Genomic DNA, 21,198 nt, shown 5'->3' with positions numbered 1-21,198 from the left:
ACATGCTAAGGAAAAAGGAAAAAAGAACCGTCAAACCTGCACTCTTACGGATACGACCTTCCTAAAATTCCTGTTTCTATCCATTTAATGAAACGAATTGACTTTTCCTCAAATGCTCAGGAAAAAAAAACTCCGAACTGTTTCCGTTCTCAAGATTTTTTTGATTATATGCAAGAGCATCTGTGTGAATGATGAATGTGTATGCATTATTTTGGGTTTTCTTCAGCATTGCTTGGACACTCTTATCTTTGATTCCAAACTTTCTGGTCAGACTACCTTTAGGTTTATTTGCTCTCTCTTGATATTGCAGCGCGAAGTGCAAAAGTGAACACACCATTGGAGTATTCGGGATAGCACAGCTTTGATAAAATCCACCTTTGTCAACAATATGCCTAAAAAACGCTAGCTTGATTATGATTATTTGAGATAATTACCTGTCCCCTCTGAGCATTTATTTTTGCATCGACCTCCCATCCGTAACCCATCAGCTACTGGAGGCTAGTCGACCATACCACGGGTGAAAGTTCACCGGAACCAATTTGCCTGAAAGACAGATTTGGCGAATCCGATTTGCCTGAAAGAGATACGAAGTTAAAACAAGTACCTGATACCTTAAACTGAAATGACCCACCAATAAACAAATCATACTCACCTCCGTTAGATGCTCTGTATCAATATAAATAATGATCCAGCCCATTCATTGTGTTTTTGAAGATAGGTAATCCAGTCTAACATTAAAACAAATAAATAACATATGGGTGTGTCCTATCACAGTCATTGCCCCCCCCCCCCCCCCCCCCCCCCCTCTCTCTCCACAGAAATAGTGCTTTATGTCCCAATTCTGGGCTTCTTTGCAAAGAATCCCATCATGGTGGATTGTTTCCTTTTTACTGTTAATGAAGATGGCTGAGTGGTGGTTGCTGTAGATGGTTGAGTGGTGGTTGCTGTAGATGGTTGAGTGGTGGTTGCTGTAGATAGCTGAGTGGTGGTTGATGTAGATGGTTGAGTGGTGGTTTCTGAAGATAGCTGAGTGGTGGTTGCTGTAGATGGTTGAGTGGTGGTTTCTGAAGATAGCTGAGTGGTGGTTTCTGAAGATGGCTGAGTGATGGTTTCTGAAGATAGCTGAGTGGTGGATTCTGAAGATGGCTGAGTGGTGGTGATAGCTGGGATTGATGAAGATGACTTGGCAGAAGTAGTAGCTTGGGTTTTTGAAGATGGCTTGGTGGTGATAACTGTTGGGGTTGACGAGTATGGCTAGTTGGTGATGGTTGTTGGGGTTGATGAAGATGGCTTGTTGGTGGTGGTTGTTGGGGTTGATGAAGATGGCTTGTTGGTAGTGGTTGATGAAGATGACTTGGAAATGTGTTTATTATAAGTTTCCCAAGATTTCCCTACATGTTTCACCATTTGTGAAGGCACTTCCATTTTTGTTGACCTGAGACCTCTTGTTGACAGGTAAGTCTTGGTCATTGCCAAAGCTTCATAATTGAAGGCCGTCAAACGGGTTCTGTCATTCTCAATTATGTCATCCATAATATTGAACGACCCTTCAACTAGTGGGCCACTAAATATACTTAACAGTGCTTTTACTAATTTGGAAAGTATAGGATACCTTTTAGCTCCCTTCTTCTTCAACTGAAATATTTTCACCCACCAACTACTATCAATCCTGAAGTCATCATCATCACTATCAGCATCAATGGACGACACCTCATCATCAATTGCATATTGTCTCAGTTCATTGTCCAGAGTTCCTAGTTCATGTGAGGGAATGACGTTTGGCAGTAGTTCTGCCAATGCCAGTAAAGCACTGGCAGTCCCAGATGATCTCTGATTGCAGGGGTCCAGATATGACAGCCGAATGAACACTTTGTTGTCAAGGGGGAGTTTTTTAATTAATTTGCTGGCCTCAATATAACCTTGTCGCAGTGACTTGAAAAAATGTGGAAGCCAAGGGTTGCCAGATTTGTCTCAAAGGCATTTCAGCAAATGGGGCAAACAATATTCTCCAACAGAAATATGACGATTTTTCAACTGGAGTGATTCATCTTCTGTGTTGATATTGTTTAGATTTGTAGCAGTGCATTTGGCTATCACTTCGGGACAAATAAAACAACTATAATATGACTTTACTAATGAGTATAATTCACAGTGTAAAGCATGGCATTGTGGCTTGTTTGATTGAAACATCTTTGTGTAGCTTTCGAATGTTTTTAAAAGTCCTCTGAACAATTGTATTGTAATATTTAATTTCTTAGAATTGTCAAACAACGAATTGACTACTCTTTCTTTCCTGTCGTTGTTGGCATTAGATTTTTTTTGTTTCAGTTGACCAGTCAAAAGATTTAAGATCACAGCTTGATCTGCATCTGAAACATTAAATTTATTAAATAACTCCTCTTGCACAGATTGTTTCTCTTTTTTTTCTTCATCTCCAAGGAAGGCACTGTTATATAATTTTAAACTGTCTGATAGTTGATCAAGACGATCAGCAACACTTCTCATCTGCAGGAAACGAGTCGGAATGGGTCTAACCAAAGATAATTTCTTCCCGTAGAGAAGAGACTGAATTTCAAAAAATATGCTCCTGGCCTTGGGACTGTCCTCAATGTCATAAAAAACATCAGAGGCGAAACTGCTTATAGAAAAAAAATCCTTTTCTACCTCACCCAACAGCTTTTTTGCAGCATTGTTGACCATATGGATTGAGTCGCCACTGATGTCCAACAAATTGCTCATTTGCCTGAGAGTAACAATAATATAAAAATAAAAATGAGGATTTGTCAACTTTGAGAACCAATTATTGTAAAAAAAAAATAAATAAATAAAAATACTAACAGATGAAACCATTGAGAAGAGTGTAATAGTAATACTCTTTAATACCTGCAACTTCAAACTCAGTCCCAGTGCATGCACCTCAAGCTCGTGCAACAGCAATAGAAAATTAAAAATTTTAATAATAAATGCAAGATTTTAATGATCTTATAATATTAACTTCTGAAGCGTCACCCCGAAATAATACTGCTTCATTGAGATTGGTCACATTTTTTGGGGTCAGGTTATGTTAATGGGATTTCTACTCACTCAAATATCATGTCCAGGAAATGATTTTATAGTTAAAGCTGAATCATGGCCCTGACCCTTTAACCTTTAAGTTGCCCATCTTTGGTGCTGCCAGGCTGAACACGAACACCACTACAGATACTGGAATGTCATCTGAAATTTAGATTAATCAACATTAATAGTAATGTTCAAAACTGAATGTTATAACATATACAATATATATGCAGGATGCCTACATAAAATGTATAAAGAGCAAAACACTAAACAAGGGACATTCGAGTTCAAAACCCTCCTTTAGCCAATAACAGACAGTTAAAACATGAATACATGACGTAAAATCCAGTTAGACCACCAAAACAAAGATAAATAGCACAGTGCCAGAATACAAAATCACTAAATAAAAAATGCATTCCAGTCAAAACTCATCATTCAAATTGTCATGCCTGCCCAATGTGTAGGTCACACATATAAAAGCAGGGTTCAAATTTTTTTCTGTACAGCCCATATTTTTGTCAACGAGCACAGAATTACTGGCCAATCTAAAAATTATAAAACTATTTTTACAGATTCATATACTAATAGTAACTTGCAAACCTTCCTTAAATTAAGGGTAATTCAATCACCCGTTGAATCGAGTGATTTGAACCCGGGACCTTCCAGTTCAGGGTCAAACAACTTCAACACTACTCACTGCACTACAGATCCATCTGACCTGTGGAGATATCTAATACAAATTATGTTATTAAGAAGAAATAGAAAAAAAAGAATCCACAAAAAGAACTGAATGTCAATTTTTTTTTTTTGTTATTGTAAATGTCATTTGCAAATTAGCAGAAAAAAACATGCAAAACTAATAATAATAATATTAGGTTTAGGTCGAGATCAGATGTTTTTTCTATTAGGATTAGTTTTAGTAAAGGTGCTTGGGTGTTTGTTTTTCCTAGTATTAGGGTTAGTTAAAGGTACTAGGTTATAGTTATATTTATTCTTAGGCTTAATCGAGGGAATATTTGAGTTGTTTCCCTTGGCACTAGGAGCTTTCTGAAGGACTCCCCTTTTTAGTTTTCATTCTTTTGTTCTTCAATTTTCTCTTAATTTCAAAAATTCGCTTACATTTTCATTTACCTTTCTGGAGGAGGGGGAGGGGCAGGGTGGTATTATTATTGCCATTGCTAAGCCTAAGCCAGTTTTTAAAAAAAAGAAAGAATATGAATTTGAACTTACTTGAATCGCAGCAAAACCAAACAAGTAATAAATAGAATTTTCAAAAAAATCAAACTCGCCTCTTCAACATAAAGAGAAACAGTTCCATAAACGAAAATACGGTTTTACATTGTCGTTAGGTTAGGAAGCCAAAATTGGCCAGGGACCAAGATTTTGATCTCCCTCCGCCTCCTAGTCTCCTCTCCTACTCAGACTCAACTCCAAGCCTCTCTCTCTATGAAACTTTAGTTAATATTTACGTAGTGTTTTTATGCACCTCCGTTGACGGTGTATCTTAACGGACCGTTTTTATACACCTCCGTCACGCATGCGCATTCCACCCAATTTCATTAGCGATATTGTGTTTCTTCATTTGGACATGGCGAAAGTTATATTGCGACATCTATAGGATGTCTTTGTTAATAAATTTATATAAAAATATTAATAATTTAAAAAATCGAAATATAAAACCAGAAAATAGAAGTTGCATTGAAGGTAAAATAATGTTTTAGAAAGACATTAAATGTGATGAACAGTCAGGTGGCTCCGTAGCGCAGTGGACCAGCTGTCAGACTCCAACCTTGAAAGTACCGGGTTCGATTCCCAATGTTGACTTTTTTTTTTTTATTTACTTTGTTTTTGTTTGCTTTTTTTTTCTTTCTTTTTTTTTCAAAAACTTTTTATCATGTTTTTTAAAAACTTTGATTTTAATTTTCTAAAATTATTTATTTATTTGAGATCAGTATTTGTGTGCCATGCTTCTTTTTACTTTTGATTTTTTAAATTATTGTTATAATTCTTTAATTTAATATCATTGTACATCGGTAATCACTAAGCAGCGTGCTAAACTACAATCTAAAACTATTTAAACCTCGTGGACGTATGCAGCAACAACTTTACCATCACCGCCAATGAAAGTGCATAAAAATGGTGCGTTTTTGTACACCTCCAATGGAGGTGTATAAAAACTGTGCGTTTTTGTACACCTCCAACGGAGGTGTATAAAAACGCCACCTAATATTTATTGGTGGACATATGAAAGTCTATAGCCATAACCGCTAATAAGATCTCCCTTTTCATGTGTAGATTTAGTTCCAGTACAAGTGGAGAAGAGTGATGATGTGCTAAGAATCAAGAAGATAGACGCGGTTTTCTTTTTGTTTTGTTTGTTTTTTACGCTAACATCCTCAAACTCCAATATAGAAAAAAGGAAAAAAGCATCGTTCCTTGGGGTGGAGGTAACAGATTTGAATACGCTAAGACTAAGGAGGATGAAAAGTCCTCCGACTTAATTATTTTACGGTCAGCTTAAACTTACTCTTCATCTTGATGCCATTGACCATGTTCCTTTCACGTTTCAGTTTTGCTTTACCTACTCTAGCTACCTATTATCGAGGCAACTCCACTCCTTTTTCTTGTTTAGTTTTGGCGGGTATAGAGCAGTAAAGTTAGGTGCCCCAAACGTAAACAAAGGTCGAGAAGCACGTGGCAAACCACATGTTCCTGTCTTGACAGCTCACGTTCCAATGTAAATAATAGAAAAAAATAACCTTTAAAATTTGGCTGTTATGTGGCAAAAGAAACACATATTCATAAATACTAGATCACGCGTCAAATAATATCTAAATATTGATTTTTTATTAAACAAATCGTAAAATTTATCAAAAATTACTGTCGGTCTATTTTTAGACCACGGTCAATCTCATTCTCCAAAATCAATGCGCTTGTGTGAACAAAACAAGAACTATTTGAAATCTGGTTTTCGGAATAATTTAGCCATATACAAAGAATTTAAATAAATAACTATTTTATTTGTACGTATTTGTTTTTAACTGACTGAGTATTATCTACAATTTGAACGACAAAAACGGGAGACCTGTTTTGTGCGCAACGTTGTCCGGCTGCTAAAGTTCCTAATCACCAGAAAAGAATGGCAGTCCAACTCATGCAAAGGTAAGATGCCAATTTCAGTGTTTGAGTTTGTAATTTGTATCGATTGGTTTTGAGAGCAGGAAACGATTTAGTTCAATGTTAATCCATAATAGCGTTCGGGTATTTAACTTTGGATGTCTCACCGGCATAATTTTAGAATGCTTTGCTTATTTGTTTTCATTTCACTTCGCAATTTGACTGCTGTCAGTCATTACAGTTACAGTTACAGTACAGCTTCACTCGCCGATTCTCACTTACAGAGTTTACGTTTCCTTCACTTATGTCTGCTTCATGCTCATTCAGTGAGTGATTCGAATACTACTCTGTGAGAGAACACACTTTTCGTAATTTATGACATTTTATGGGTAACGTTTACAGTCTAGAACGTGTGTCAGTGTCAGCGTCAGTCATAACTTGACCGAAAAACAAAACAGAAAGGAACAAAAAAAAAAAAAGCAGACACCCCCCTCCTCAGTAGTTGAAATCTCAACAAAAGTTGTTTTTTAAATCCTCATCTTTCGTGGCGCGTAGCTTTCACCGCTTGTCATATTTTATTGACTCTCGCTCTTTCCTGACCTGATAATAATAATAGATTTCGAAACAGTCTTCATTCTCTCATTATCTGGACTGGAACTGGAAAAGGAACAAGACAAAGGGTCTCTGCCACCGATTTTCAATATCTTGTGTTGTTTGAGGGATTTAAGTTGGTAGCCGTTTTTGCCACATAAGACTTGTTGTTATTGTTTTTGCTGAGAGTCGATGGGATAAGGAATGGCAGAGAGGGAGGAAGGGGTGAAAAAATGAGAATGTCTGGGAAAAGAAAATGTCCCACTCAACCCCTTATCGCATCTTTGATATTTGGCAGGTGTCAAACTACATGTATGACGTTTTGGATCTTCCAAGCCTATTCGCCTTATTTGGTCGGTAGCTGTGTGAAAGAAAACATATTTTATTGTAAAATGCAGGGAGTGCGGTCTGATATTTTCGTCGTCGCTATGATTATTCCCAGACAGGGTCTGCCAATAACGAAAATTGGTTATTCCCAGACCGATAGAGGAAAAAAAAACAAACAATATTTTTTTATTAAAAAAAAAAATAAAAACAATTTTAAGAAATTCATGCTCAGAAACGGAACAAGGCCAAACAAAAAAGGATAAAAGAATAGACTCGCTCAAAAAAAAAAAAAAGATTTAAAAAAAAAAAAGGGGGGGGGGGGGGGGAGCGATTGAATGAATCTGTGCAGCTAAAATGAGCAACGAGTTTCCCTTGGCTCAAGAGAAATGAAAATGAAAAAAACTGTGTTTAAGTTTTTGTATGAGTGTTGTGGGGGGTCGTGGGGTTTTGTTACAGTTTTATACTTATACACATCCCTGTTAGTTCAATCTATTTTGGGGGTAATGATCAAGAGGGGCCTGGTCCCACAACTCTTTACGGATTTACCTTGGATTGAAATGAAAACTAAACCTCTCTGATTACTTTAGATTACCTAATTTTATTTCATACGTTTTTTTATGAAGAAGAAGCTTTTTAGGATTTTGTAATTCATAGGAAACACCATGATATGTGAAATGATGTCTTATCTAAATTTTGCCTGAGGAATGATAAGCCAACAATTTTGAAAAGCTCTCTCTATTGATCGAATTATCAAAAATTTTATTTGTGATCAGATATTTTATTTGACTTTAAAGTGAAATCTAGAGGCATTAAAAAATATTCAATGTTTATTAGACTTTTCTTATGTGATCAAAAAGTTAAATACAGGAAATACTGATCAAATGAGTTCACCAGAAGGTAAATAAAAGCCCATTTTTTAAAAGCTAATCGACATTGGTTATGTAATCTTGCCTTCATGATCATAAATCTCTGATAAAATTAGACCTGACCCAACGGTTTTAGTTTTAACAACCTAGTGGTATCTGAGTTCCAGGTCCATTATGTTTTCTAATGTTTTTATTGAATATAAGCAAACCATTAAGAAATAGGTCATGTCTATATATTCAACATTGAATGGTATTTCTTCTTACATTGAAATAAGTGGTTCTTTAGAGTAATAAGGCTCATGGAACTGGAGTTATTCCTGTTTCTGTAACATGAAGCAACAGACCTTAAATAGTGCTTGATAACTTTCTTTAAACAATAAATGGTATTTCATCTTACTTTGAAATAATTGGTCCTTTAGAGTCATAAGGCTCATGGAACTGGAGTTTTTCCTGTAACATGAAGCAACAGACTGTAACAAGTGCTTGATGAACTCTGAATAAGTTGCACATTTACATTTTACTTGTAGAGTTAGATCCAGTTATTCATTCAAACATTGCTATCTTAATTTCAAATTGGCATTTAATTAATAATAATAAATATAAAGTTAAATAAATCCAATGATAATAATTGATAAAATAAGATAATTATAACTTTTATTCATTGGTTGGTCCATATGAATTTTACTTTATGATTTTGTGTGAGATGATATTGCTTTTTATGGGACCATGGGAAAATGGTTTAGGATGCCATGCTTATCATTTTTTTTTCAGATCTAAATAACATTACAACAAGAATGAGTCTCTGCATTCCTTTAATTGTTCTGGAAGCATTGGCCTGCCTATACCATGGGAATTAAACAATTCATATTCAGGAAGAAGTATCATTATTATTATTATTATCATCATCATCATCATTGAGTCATATCCTTCAAGATTATCAAAATGGCTTTCATTTGTTACTGTATCTTATAGAGTTCCTCATATATCATTATGGACCCTTCTATGTTTTTTTAATGGAATTAATGTTTTTATTCTATATTCTTCATAAAACCTCTCAGCTTTATTGACCTACCAAGTATAATCTAGAGACTAGAGAGCGGTGATTGAGAGAACAGGACCATATTTTGCTTTCGAGCGTTTCTTAATTTTAAAAGCAGCTTACTGTAGTTTGTAAAGATTTTAAAAAACTTTTTTCTAATGACAGCGTCTAATACACGTTAAAACCAATGCATTTCTATCCCGTTGTAATTTTTGGCAGTGGTATCTCCATTTTAATGGTATTGGCTCCTGTTTCTTTATACAAATGCCCTGTGAGCTTGTTATACACTCGAAAGAAACATTTACATAGGGAAGTCAAGAAGAATATAGCAAAAGAAACCTGCTTCCTTGGTTATGAATAAGAAATTTAAAAAGAAATAGGCAAATATCTCTTTATCTTGTCTACCATTTAACTTTCTAATTATTTTTAAAAGTTTATTATATCCTTTTCTATATTTATAATTTAATTTATCAACAAGATAAGAGTACTGATGAATCTATTTATGTAGCTGATTTGTAATGGTAGTAGAATTTGATAGATGGGACCATGTGATGTTGCATATCAGAACCTTTCTTAATCAAAGCTTTTGCTAAGGCTCTTAAATCACAGATTTAAAAAAATGGAACTACACAGTTTCAGTAATAATTATCAATTTTCTTTATTTTTTTTCTTTCTCTTTCACAGGATGAGAATACAAGCATACCTTTATAATGGAGAAACATCTTATCTATATTTTTAAAAATGATTTTCAGTTTGAATAACATGAATATGAATGAAATGACAATAAAAGTGATATAAATTTATAATCTGCTTTTAATTTATTTCGATTTCACAAGTTGTGTTATGGCCCTCAGATACGGCAGGACGGGTGAGACTGAGAACCAGTCCTCACAATAGCACTAGAGGTCTTGTATATGCAAGATGTGATTTGCATTGATGCAGTTTAAAGACTGTCCTGTTTTATTCATTCTGGTGCACGCTGTAGGTTTTTTGGGTTGTTTTTTTTTGTTTCTTGTTTTAAAGAAAGATTCTTTGGGCTTTTTTCTTCAATCTAAGACTTGATTGAATTCTGACTCAATGCAAATCAACTTTGTTCCAACTCCAACTCCTCAATTTCAAATTACAATGAACTTGTGCGCCCTTCCTTCTCTGTTAACCTACAGGTTATTGGATATGTAAGTTTAATACATTTACGTCTACCACAATGATAGACTAGCAATTTATCTAAATATCTTGCATTCGTCTTTTGTAATAACTTTTCATTCTGGGTTACACATGAAAGTTAGCAATGCCGGGTTACAAAAGTACTTTGATATTAAAAAGATCATCATCCTAACATTCTAATCTTAATCTTTGTCATCTTACTTTTTTTTTATATGTTGCCAGGTGTAAGACTTATTAATTTTGCAAGTCATCATCATCATAGCTTGTCGCACCAACACCAAACTCACTCCACAGCATTGGGGAGCAGACTCTTAGGTCATGGTCAGTGCAGCTGAGCCCATCCTGGCATTCTCTAAGGATGTCTGCTCTGGGCATTCACATGTACACAAGCTAGTCTCAGCCAGCCCCCACTTTTTCATGCCACCAGTTGTTCTCACAAGTTTTGCCCGTGCTGTGTTCAGTGTTACCAATTCATTCCTGGGGAGCTCGGTTCCGTAGGACAGTTCTTCTCTCGGATCTCCAACAGCTTCATTTGCATGATTGTCCCACTCTGTGTGGAAATCCTGTATACAGCTGCATGGTCAGGGTTGATGCTTTCTTCCGTCATGAAGCTCTTTCTCGACTTCAGTCTACTTTTTATTGGGCTGTGGTCATGTTGGGGGTGCCTTGGGTCCATTTTCTGTTTATATTTCTGGGCTTTGGAAGCAGTGGCTCTTCGAATGTGGGGAGGTGCAATGCCAGCCAGCCGATGGAGGACTGGAACTGCAGTCGGTTTCAAGTTACTCTAATGATCCGGCAGGTGTTATTTTGACATGGCAGGATCTTACTCAGACTGGTGAGACCTTTTCGGCTGTTGAATAGCAGAGGGCTAGTATGGTTGTCCTGACTGTTTTCTGATCTGCTCCCCGTGTAAGTTTTTCTTCTCTTTTCTTAGGAAGTTGTTTCTTTTGGCCACCTTTGCTTTTGTTTTCTTTGCGTTCTGAGAAAAGGACATTGTGCGGTTTACGGTAACACCGAGGTACACGGGGAATGTGTTGTTCTCCAATATGTCCCCATTCCAGGAGATGTTCAGTTTCCTGTTTTCTTTAGACTTGGCGGCTCTTTATATGGAAAGCACACTCTTGAGTTTTTCCTGGGTTAGCATTTTGTGAGTTCTTTAAATGTGGGCTCAGAGAGTGGCTCCAGGACATCCGTTAGTCTCTCCTCAATGGTCTTGAAATCAGAGGCCTGGGACGCGAGACACAGATCATCAGCATATAGAAACCCCTGGATGTTCTCGAACTGAGGTTGGTCATTGGTATAAACGTTGAAAAGGATAGGTGCAATTACCGATCCTTGAGGGAGTCCGTTCTTTTGTGATCTGCTTTTCTTCCCATCCATTTCCACAAAAAAGTGATGGTTTGACATAAGGGATTTTATTATTGCAACTATTTTTGTGTTACGAGTTACCCTTGCAACCTTTAGGAGCAGTTTCCTGTGATTTACTGTGTCATAGGCAGCTGCCAGGTCCACGAACACAGTTCATGTAATTTGTTTGTTCTCGTAGAGATGACTGATCCTACCTCAATGGCGATTGGTCCGGATTGTGATTTTGGTATGGGGTTGCCGACAGTTTTTGACATGTCTGGAAGACACAAATGCAGGGTCTGGGTTGTAACCTGTTCTCCAGCGAGCGCTTGAAAAGGATGATTCATGCGTCATAGAAGAGTGTCAGATTATATTGGTCAGCCCATTCCTCAACAGTATCTACATCTTCGTTGTTCTCATTGTATCCCCATTTGGTGCTGTGGCTGTTAAAGTCACCTATCACAATCATTGGTTTCTCACTAGTGGTGGATGTAACTGGCCACTTGAATGGCGTTGGTGGAGGTTTGTTGACAGATATCACATTGAAGTGTCTGCCTTCAATTCTGAGAATTTCCACCTCACTTACTGTCATGTCCTGGTTGTATGTCACTATTGATTTGTCTTTGACTTTGACGTAGTTAACGCTACCGTGAATGTTGCTTTCATGTTGTATGACTAAATGCATGCCAGGGATGTTTAGTGCCACGGTCTTGTGCGTCTCTTGTAGACAGAGTTGCGTCGCTGGAGGCCGATTGCTACAACATACACAACACCAACATTTTGCAAGTATCTTTAACACTTTTACCATTAAACGGTGATATTGACAACAACAATAATAATAACTATTATTATTATTATTATTATTATTATTATTGTTATTAATAATAATATTAGTAGTAGAGGTCTAGTAGTAGAAATAGTAACAGTTGGACCAAGTACATAAATATGAATATTTATACAGCGCATTTCTACAGATTCAGATAGCCGTGAGCAATGCGCTTCACAATGTTTCATATTTATCCCCCCCCCCCCCCCCCCCCCACTTCAACAAGCCGTATGGAACCATATTTCTTTGTCATACAGCCTGTTAAGCGACCCTTGTGTACTAAACCTGTCACTACCCGTCATTTCTGTAGCCAGATACTCATTCAATCGAGTGGGGTAAGCGGTAAAGTGCCTTAGCCAGGGAAACAACGTGGGGACCACAATTTTTCACGATTAGTCATCCATCCTATTACTGATCACACTTAGCATTGGCATTGCTCGACTTTTGTGACAAGACGAAAACCGTACCGCTGAGCCATACGGTCCGTTAGTTCAGTCTAGTTTTGTGGTATCAGTGGTTATAATACAGTAGTGGTAGTGCAGTTATAGTAGAAGTACGTAGTAGTAGTCTTCTGTTCAAAATGGTCATCTGAGCGAAGAGATAGGAGATAGATTCGAATTTACTCTCTTCATTGCATTGACCGTATGCTTTGACTTTGATCATTTGATACGCTGTAAAAAAAAAAAAAAAAAAGTACGGTCCACCTTAACCAAAAACAAGCAACAATCTTAGTTTCCCTGAACATAGATATGGTTTTGTTTACGGGAGGAGGGGGAACCATGATTATGGTTTTCCTACAAAATAAAAGGAGCATTTGGGCTATAAATAATATGATCGTGGCCTCCCTAGCTATCTCAGGCTCGGAGTAAACAGCTGGAATTTATTCACGACCAGCTTCAGTTTGCTGCCTTAGCAACATGTAAACAAAAAGTTGGTTGGATGCGCATGACATTACTAAAGGTCAACTGCAGCATAGTTCGGGTCATTTATAAAAAAATCTGGGTCACGTTTGACGTCAAATGTTATTGTTTACATATGGGGCACCTTCCTTTACTGTTCTATTGAGGAAAATTTACATCGATACCAATAATACTCTAGACAGTAGTCAATATATTTAATTATTTACAGCGATGGTTCACCCATGGAGGATACATAGGTACTGCCATACTCTAAATTTATTAAATCCATTATTTCTTCCATTTTAACTCCAAATATAGATGTCAAATATTCTTAAAAAGCCATTTTATCTAGTATAACCCAATGTCAATACTATTTTGGTATCGATAAAAAGCATCACGTGACCACGACGCCATTTTAGTCATGGATTTGGCGAGCACTCCGTCCCACAGGCGAGCCATTGCCAAAGACCGGTGGCGCCATCTGGTGGATCGGGACAAATTGTCTCACTGGCGAGCTATAGCTCGCCTATGGGACAAGCCTCAGTCTAATTCTCGGCTGTGAAGGACATCATTGACAGCACAAAGTAAATTATAATTCAGAAAAGTGAGTGGAGCAGGCACTTATGTTGGTAACAACAAGATATGAAGTGAGTAGAAAAGTGCCAGAAGACAACAGAGAATAAAAATTTTTTTCGCGGCGGTGGTGGGGTTTGAACCTGCGACCTTATTGGTACGACAACTCCGCCTGGCAGGTGAGAGCGTGGCTCTACCGTGTGAGCTATCCACGAACACTAAAATATTCGTTTCAAACCCAAAGTCATTTCTAGATCCCTCTCTCACCCACTTCTTGAGATCGCCGATTCGTTCGCCACCATCGCGAAGAAATTTTGACCAGCAGTTAAGCTTAATAGCCAATATTCTCATCACAAACATATAACATAGAAACGATTGAGACATTGAGTATGCTCCGGTGTATGGGTGAATTTTTAATTCAGAAAAGTGAGTGGAGCAGGCACTTATGTTGGTAACAACAAGATATGAAGTGAGTAGAAAAGTGCCAGAAGACAATAGAGAATAAAAATTTTTTTCGCGGCGGTGGTGGGGTTTGAACCTGCGACCTTATTGGTACGACAACTCCGCCTGGCAGGTTTCTATGTTATATGTTTGTGATGAGAATATTGGCTATTCGCCATGATCGAAAGGGAAAGGGATGGAGCAAATGGGTGTAGTGTAAATATTTGTGTACTTTTTAGCTGTAGCATGATAGTACATGTGACGATTTTATAAGTTTTTTAAGCGTCTTTTTGAAATTTTTCTTCTTTTTAATTTTGTTTTTGTTTGATTGTTCTGAATTTGTTAATAGAATTCATTACAACTTGTGTCTAATTATAACACAATTTAAAAAATAAATTAAAAAATCAATTCACAAAGTATTCTTGCATTCTCTCTCTCGCTTTCTCATGTCCATATTTGTATCTCAGCCACCCTTCCTCTATCTTCATATTGTGTTTATAGATATTTGGTAATAGAGAGATAATATGTACATAATAGTAATAGTAAGTTAGGCTGATCGATTTAAGACATGATTGTTTAAATTTATAGGCTAATTTAAATTTGCTCTATAGATAGAATATGTTTTGCAATTGATTAAAGATTCTTATATCATCACAAGGTTGCAATAATACAGACACAATTCGGGTTTGTTATCTAAAAACAAATACCTCCTTGTCTTTTGGCCAAAAATTTCCGCAATTTTTTTCATTAATTTTTGCAAATTTTGCTGGGATTTTTAGCTTGCAAAATTTGGGATTTTTTTTTTCAAAAAACCGCCATGTCAGATATATAGGGCTGGTGGTAGGGACTCAGTGACTAATAGGGCTGGGCTGGTGGTATGGACTCAGTGGCTAGCACGTCAGTGGGAGGGACTTAGTGGCTAACAGGGCTAGAGGTAGGACTCAGTGGCTTACATTAACAGGGCTAGTGGTAGGACTTAGTGGCTAACACAGACTAGGAGTCCAGTATTCTCTATGGCGGCTAACAGAACTGGTGGTAAGGAATCAGTGGCGAGTGGTATTGGTATGGACTCAAAGGCCAATAGGGCTGGTGGTGAGGACTCAGTAGCCAATAGGGCTAGAGGTAGGGACTCAGTGGCTAACCGTAGTGGTATGAACCCAGTGACTCACAGGACTGGTGGTACGGACTCAATGACTAATAGCGCTGGTGGTAGGGACTCAGTGTGTAATAGGCCTGATGATAGGTACTCAAGTATGTAATAGCACTGGAGATCAGAACTAAGCAGTCAACCTATATGTCACAACTGGCAGTGAATACATCTTATGAAAAAAAAAAATTATCTCACGTTAGAACGCACTACAGTCCACTTAAAACAAACCCTCATCTGAGCTAGGAAATATTTCACCTTAAAGGAGAACCTGTAGTCAAAAATCCATTTTTTATCGCAGTGCCAATATTGGTATTCCCCTGTTATTTCAGGTGGTAGGAGGTCTAATTTGATGATTAACACACATACACACAAAAAAAAAGAAAAAAGCTAAAAACAAATGTGTGGCTATGTGGTCTTATGGTATGACAGACGCTTTCGGGTCGGAAGGTCCTGGGTTCGAACCTCGCTCGGTGCATAGTTGAGTCCTTGGAAAAGGCTCTTTACTCACATTCTCTCAACATCCTCAGATGTAAAAGGAGTACCCGGCTGTTAACAGTATTGTCTTTGTCCAAAAAAATTGTAATATCGCATAACAAGCGTTGCTGTTGACCAGGGCCCCCTTGTAAAGCACTTTGAGCACATTTAGTGGATATTGCGCTATATAAAAAGCTCAATATATTTAAATGTCTTCAATGACACAGACAATATAGGCTAAAATGAGACCAACCCCACCCACCCCACAAAAAAAATAATTTCCGACACTGATGCACCGAAAACCAACGAAATCTTCCAAATTTACACACAATGTTCCCTACAAGAGCTACATCACGATGGAAAGGCTTAGCAAGTCTTGAAAAATATATTTAAAGAATTGTTTTTCGATTACGATTGAAAATTTGGCATGGAACGACAAGAAAAAATCCAATTTAAAAATTCATATAACTACTAAATTTTAGTTTAGCCCAAAACCAAATCCATCATGATGCAATACCCATCATACGAAAGATTCTGACCAAATTTGGTATACAATCTGATGGGAAACAATCCAGTTATGAATGTCAGAAAATCGAAAATGATATTTTGAGAAAAAAACAAAATGTCTTTATTAATTTGATAAACAAGCTAATTTTGCAGACAACGTCCATCAAAATTTCAAAGTATAATCAATATGGAACAAGAGAATAGTCAAATTTTGTAAATTGATCAATTTCTGAAACAAAAAATTGTCTAGAAAGAAATGCTGTACAATATTTTTTAATTTCGGCTGAAATTGTGGTGCGGATCGACAGGAAAAAAAAATTAATTTTTTAAATTAAAAAAACTTCTAAATTTTAATTTACCCCAAAATGTTTCCATCATGATGCAAAACACATCATAAAAAAGATTCTGAATAAATTTGAAAATAATCTAAAGGAAAATGACATATATGGTTCTTAGAAAATCAGAAAATGACACAAAACAGAAATTTGAGAAAACACTTATTTGACATAAGCTGATCCATAAAATTTTCAAAATAATGACTATCATAGGACAAGAAAACACGAAAATTGTGTAGATTGATCTGTCTAAAAAATGTATAAATGATTCGCTAACCCATTCCCTAAGAAAATAAATGCTGAAAAATTTTAACACTATTGTGGTCAAATATGATTTATATCTTACGAATTCATCACTGTAATAAAAAAAACTAATATGATATGACGCACTACCCTCATGTTTTTATTTTTTAAAATGCTGCTTGTGAGATAAGTATCTAATCAATTTGAACTACAAAATCAAATCTATTTGAGACCAAAAAAAAACCAGGTAAATGGCGAAAATAGATTTAGCTCCAAATCAAACGCAAATTGCTTTCGCAAACTCCCAGAAAATTTTTTTTCTTTCGGCTCAATACAGGAAAATTCAACACCACTTGTTTGCAACCACTTTGTCTGATGTTCCACAAAGACGGTTGATCTTGCTCTGGTTTGAAAAATAGAAAAGAGGCATTTCGTTAGCAATTTTTGGAAAGGTCTATACAATCAAAATCATTGTCATAAATTGAATTTGTCAAAGACATACCAATTTTTTTTAAATGGCCATCATTCTCACCATCACCAACACAGTTGAAATTTCATTGGCTTTACCATACAGGACAAAACTCTTGACAACAAACTATCATTTAGATTAACGAGCATTTATACTCGAAATCACGGAAATCTCAAACTTGGTACAATTCCCAGTTTTAATCCCTTTATTTCGTTCATATAGTGGACACTCCCTTGCGATCTGTTGAATTTTTTCCCCCACTAATTGATTGTGTTGAACTGACAGAGAAAAGGAAATTGCAGTCTCACTATCGACTCTCTACAGAGTTCATAATAATGGGGAGTTATCATTATAATTATAATACGAATTTTATCAAGACCACCCACATTTACCTCCCTCAAATCCTGTGTAAAATACTCAAATTGGAAAACTAAAAAACACGGAAATCTCGAACAAACAGGCATGGTCCCGACTTGTTCGAAATTCCATGCTCGAGCGTACTGTATTGATCACCAATAACAGAGATGCCAACCTAGCTTTTGTAAACCCATATTTCAAGACCAAAACCTGTATTTTAGGACAAAAACCTGTATTTACTGCGCCGTGCGAAATCGATATCAACCCGAAAGGTCGAATCGGACTTCGTTAACTCTTACTCGAAAAAGGGCAGTGAATTACTATAGTTATATAGCAGTAGGCTGCAAGATTCGCAAAATTCAGTATCGATAATGAAAGCTCTTCTGCATGAAAACACTTTTCATGTTGTGATCGTAATTTCGTGGATTTTTCACTTCAACCAAATCCGTATTTTTCATGATAAAACCGTGTGCCCGTACTTCGGAAGAAAAACCATACAGAACACGGGAAACCTGTACTGGTTGGCATCTCTGCAATAAAGATGTAATCTAATGAAGATTTCAAAACATTACTAACCAGTTTCAAAAAGTGCATGCAGATACTCTGCTCTGCTGGCACAGATGATGGTTTGCTGATTAATAAGATTGCCACAACACATCTTGAGCCAGCTATCTTTCTTGATTGTCAGGACACCAGTACCGTCAACTGGTTCTCTTTCATGTTAGCTGTCAATGAAAAAAAAAAAAAAAAAATTAAATTCACTGCAGTGAAATTGGCACATACCAATGTCATTGTTTAAGTTAATAATAATAATAATAATAATAATATAATAATAATAATAATAATAATAATAATAATAATAATAATAATAATAATAATAATAATAATAATAATAATAATAACAATAATAATAATAATAATAATAAAAATAAATAAATAAATAAATAAATCCATTTGTTAAAAAAGTAATGGTTAAAATGATATCGTTTTTCATTACAGTATCTTATATCATTGTCATTATCATCATCATGAGGCATCTCAATTTCATTCCAAAGTTCTAAAAATTGTGTCACCGCTTCCACTGCTGCTGAAAACTGCCCAGTTGTTACAGTTAATTACAATGCACACAATCACACAGTTACACTTACACAGTATTACTACTCACTTCATATCTTGTTGTTACCAACATAAGTGCCTGCTCCACTCACTTTTCTGAATTAAAAATTCACCCCATACACCGGAGCATACTCAATGTCTCAATCGTTTCTATGTTATATGTTTGTGATGAGAATATTGGCTATTAAGCTTAACTGCTGGTCAAAATTTCTTCGCGATGGTGGCGAACGAATCGGCGATCTCAAGAAGTGGGTGAGAGAGGGATCTAGAAATGACTTTGGGTTTGAAACGAATATTTTAGTGTTCGTGGATAGCTCACACGGTAGAGCCACGCTCTCACCTGCCAGGCGGAGTTGTCGTACCAATAAGGTCGCAGGTTCAAACCCCACCACCGCCGCGCAAAAAATTTTTATTCTCTATTGTCTTCTGGCACTTTTCTACTCACTTCATATCTTGTTGTTACCAACATAAGTGCCTGCTCCACTCACTTTTCTGAATTAAAAATTCACCCCATACACCGAAGCATACTCAATGTCTCAATCGTTTCTATGTTATATGTTTGTGATGAGAATATTGGCTATTAAGCTTAACTGCTGGTCAAAATTTCTTCGCGATGGTGGCGAACGAATCGGCGATCTCAAGAAGTGGGTGAGAGAGGGATCTAGAAATGACTTTGGGTTTGAAACGAATATTTTAGTGTTCGTGGATAGCTCACACGGTAGAGCCACGCTCTCACCTGCCAGGCGGAGTTGTCGTACCAATAAGGTCGCAGGTTCAAACCCCACCACCGCCGCGCAAAAAATTTTTATTCTCTATTGTCTTCTGGCACTTTTCTACTCACTTCATATCTTGTTGTTACCAACATAAGTGCCTGCTCCACTCACTTTTCTGAATTAAAAATTCACCCCATACACCGGAGCATACTCAATGTCTCAATCGTTTCTATGTTATATGTTTGTGATGAGAATATTGGCTATTAAGCTTAACTGCTGGTCAAAATTTCTTCGCGATGGTGGCGAACGAATCGGCGATCTCAAGAAGTGGGTGAGAGAGGGATCTAGAAATGACTTTGGGTTTGAAACGAATATTTTAGTGTTCGTGGATAGCTCACACGGTAGAGCCACGCTCTCACCTGCCAGGCGGAGTTGTCGTACCAATAAGGTCGCAGGTTCAAACCCCACCACCGCCGCGCAAAAAATTTTTATTCTCTATTGTCTTCTGGCACTTTTCTACTCACTTCATATCTTGTTGTTACCAACATAAGTGCCTGCTCCACTCACTTTTCTGAATTAAAAATTCACCCCATACACCGAAGCATACTCAATGTCTCAATCGTTTCTATGTTATATGTTTGTGATGAGAATATTGGCTATTAAGCTTAACTGCTGGTCAAAATTTCTTCGCGATGGTGGCGAACGAATCGGCGATCTCAAGAAGTGGGTGAGAGAGGGATCTAGAAATGACTTTGGGTTTGAAACGAATATTTTAGTGTTCGTGGATAGCTCACACGGTAGAGCCACGCTCTCACCTGCCAGGCGGAGTTGTCGTACCAATAAGGTCGCAGGTTCAAACCCCACCACCGCCGCGCAAAAAATTTTTATTCTCTATTGTCTTCTGGCACTTTTCTACTCACTTCATATCTTGTTGTTACCAACATAAGTGCCTGCTCCACTCACTTTTCTGAATTAAAAATTCACCCCATACACCGGAGCATACTCAATGTCTCAATCGTTTCTATGTTATATGTTTGTGATGAGAATATTGGCTATTAAGCTTAACTGCTGGTCAAAATTTCTTCGCGATGGTGGCGAACGAATCGGCGATCTCAAGAAGTGGGTGAGAGAGGGATCTAGAAATGACTTTGGGTTTGAAACGAATATTTTAGTGTTCGTGGATAGCTCACACGGTAGAGCCACGCTCTCACCTGCCAGGCGGAGTTGTCGTACCAATAAGGTCGCAGGTTCAAACCCCACCACCGCCGCGAAAAAAATTTTTATTCTCTATTGTCTTCTGGCACTTTTCTACACAAAGTAAATTATACGAATTTGCCAAATTCACCTCACGGCTGCCTAACAGGTCAATGACGTATCTACCAACATCTATGTCAAAATACTGGACAAGAATGTTAAGAATCTTGTTTCCGGCATTAGTTGTGGCCTCATCGATATTTAGTGAAAAATGAATGCCCTTTAGTTTATCCGAAGGGAGTGAGTATTTTCCACCGGGCGGAAAATAACCCTTTTTTCTTATTCTCCGCCGGGATTATCCTTGGGTCTTGTGACTAGGGCTGTTCCTACCCG

The 21,198-nt window shown here is 37.0% G+C and overlaps 2 long non-coding RNA genes across 6 annotated transcripts in view; one reads left to right on the top strand and one right to left on the bottom strand.

The window, feature by feature from the left end:
* Positions 1-436: 436 nt before the first annotated feature.
* The window catches only part of LOC144975519 (uncharacterized), a 36,718-nt gene continuing 15,956 nt past the window's right edge, over positions 437-21,198 (bottom strand). For 2 of the 5 annotated variants that reach the window (XR_013645935.1, XR_013645934.1), the window contains 2 exons: positions 3,085-3,216; positions 2,633-2,743 (listed from right to left, as the gene is read on the bottom strand). This is a non-coding gene — a long non-coding RNA (uncharacterized LOC144975519). Of the gene's footprint in view, positions 575-2,632; positions 2,744-3,084; positions 3,217-14,396; positions 17,360-18,358; positions 18,508-21,198 lie in introns of those variants that run through there. The other 3 variants (XR_013645937.1, XR_013645936.1, XR_013645933.1) reach the window with 2 other exon arrangements.
* LOC144975523 (uncharacterized) overlaps positions 13,643-21,198 on the top strand; it is a 12,802-nt gene continuing 5,246 nt past the window's right edge. Inside the window, exon 1 of the long non-coding RNA XR_013645940.1 lies at positions 13,643-13,880. This is a non-coding gene — a long non-coding RNA (uncharacterized LOC144975523). The remainder of the gene's footprint in view (positions 13,881-21,198) is intronic.

The sequence above is a fragment of the Berghia stephanieae genome, chromosome 6 (assembly GCF_034508935.2).
Source record: "Berghia stephanieae isolate SIO BIC M18660-M18661 chromosome 6, UCSD_Bste_1.3, whole genome shotgun sequence".
In the NCBI taxonomy this organism is placed as follows: Eukaryota; Metazoa; Mollusca; class Gastropoda; order Nudibranchia; family Aeolidiidae; genus Berghia; species Berghia stephanieae.
Note: the sequence above shows the minus strand (reverse complement) of the source record. Positions and strands in the feature narration are given on the sequence as shown.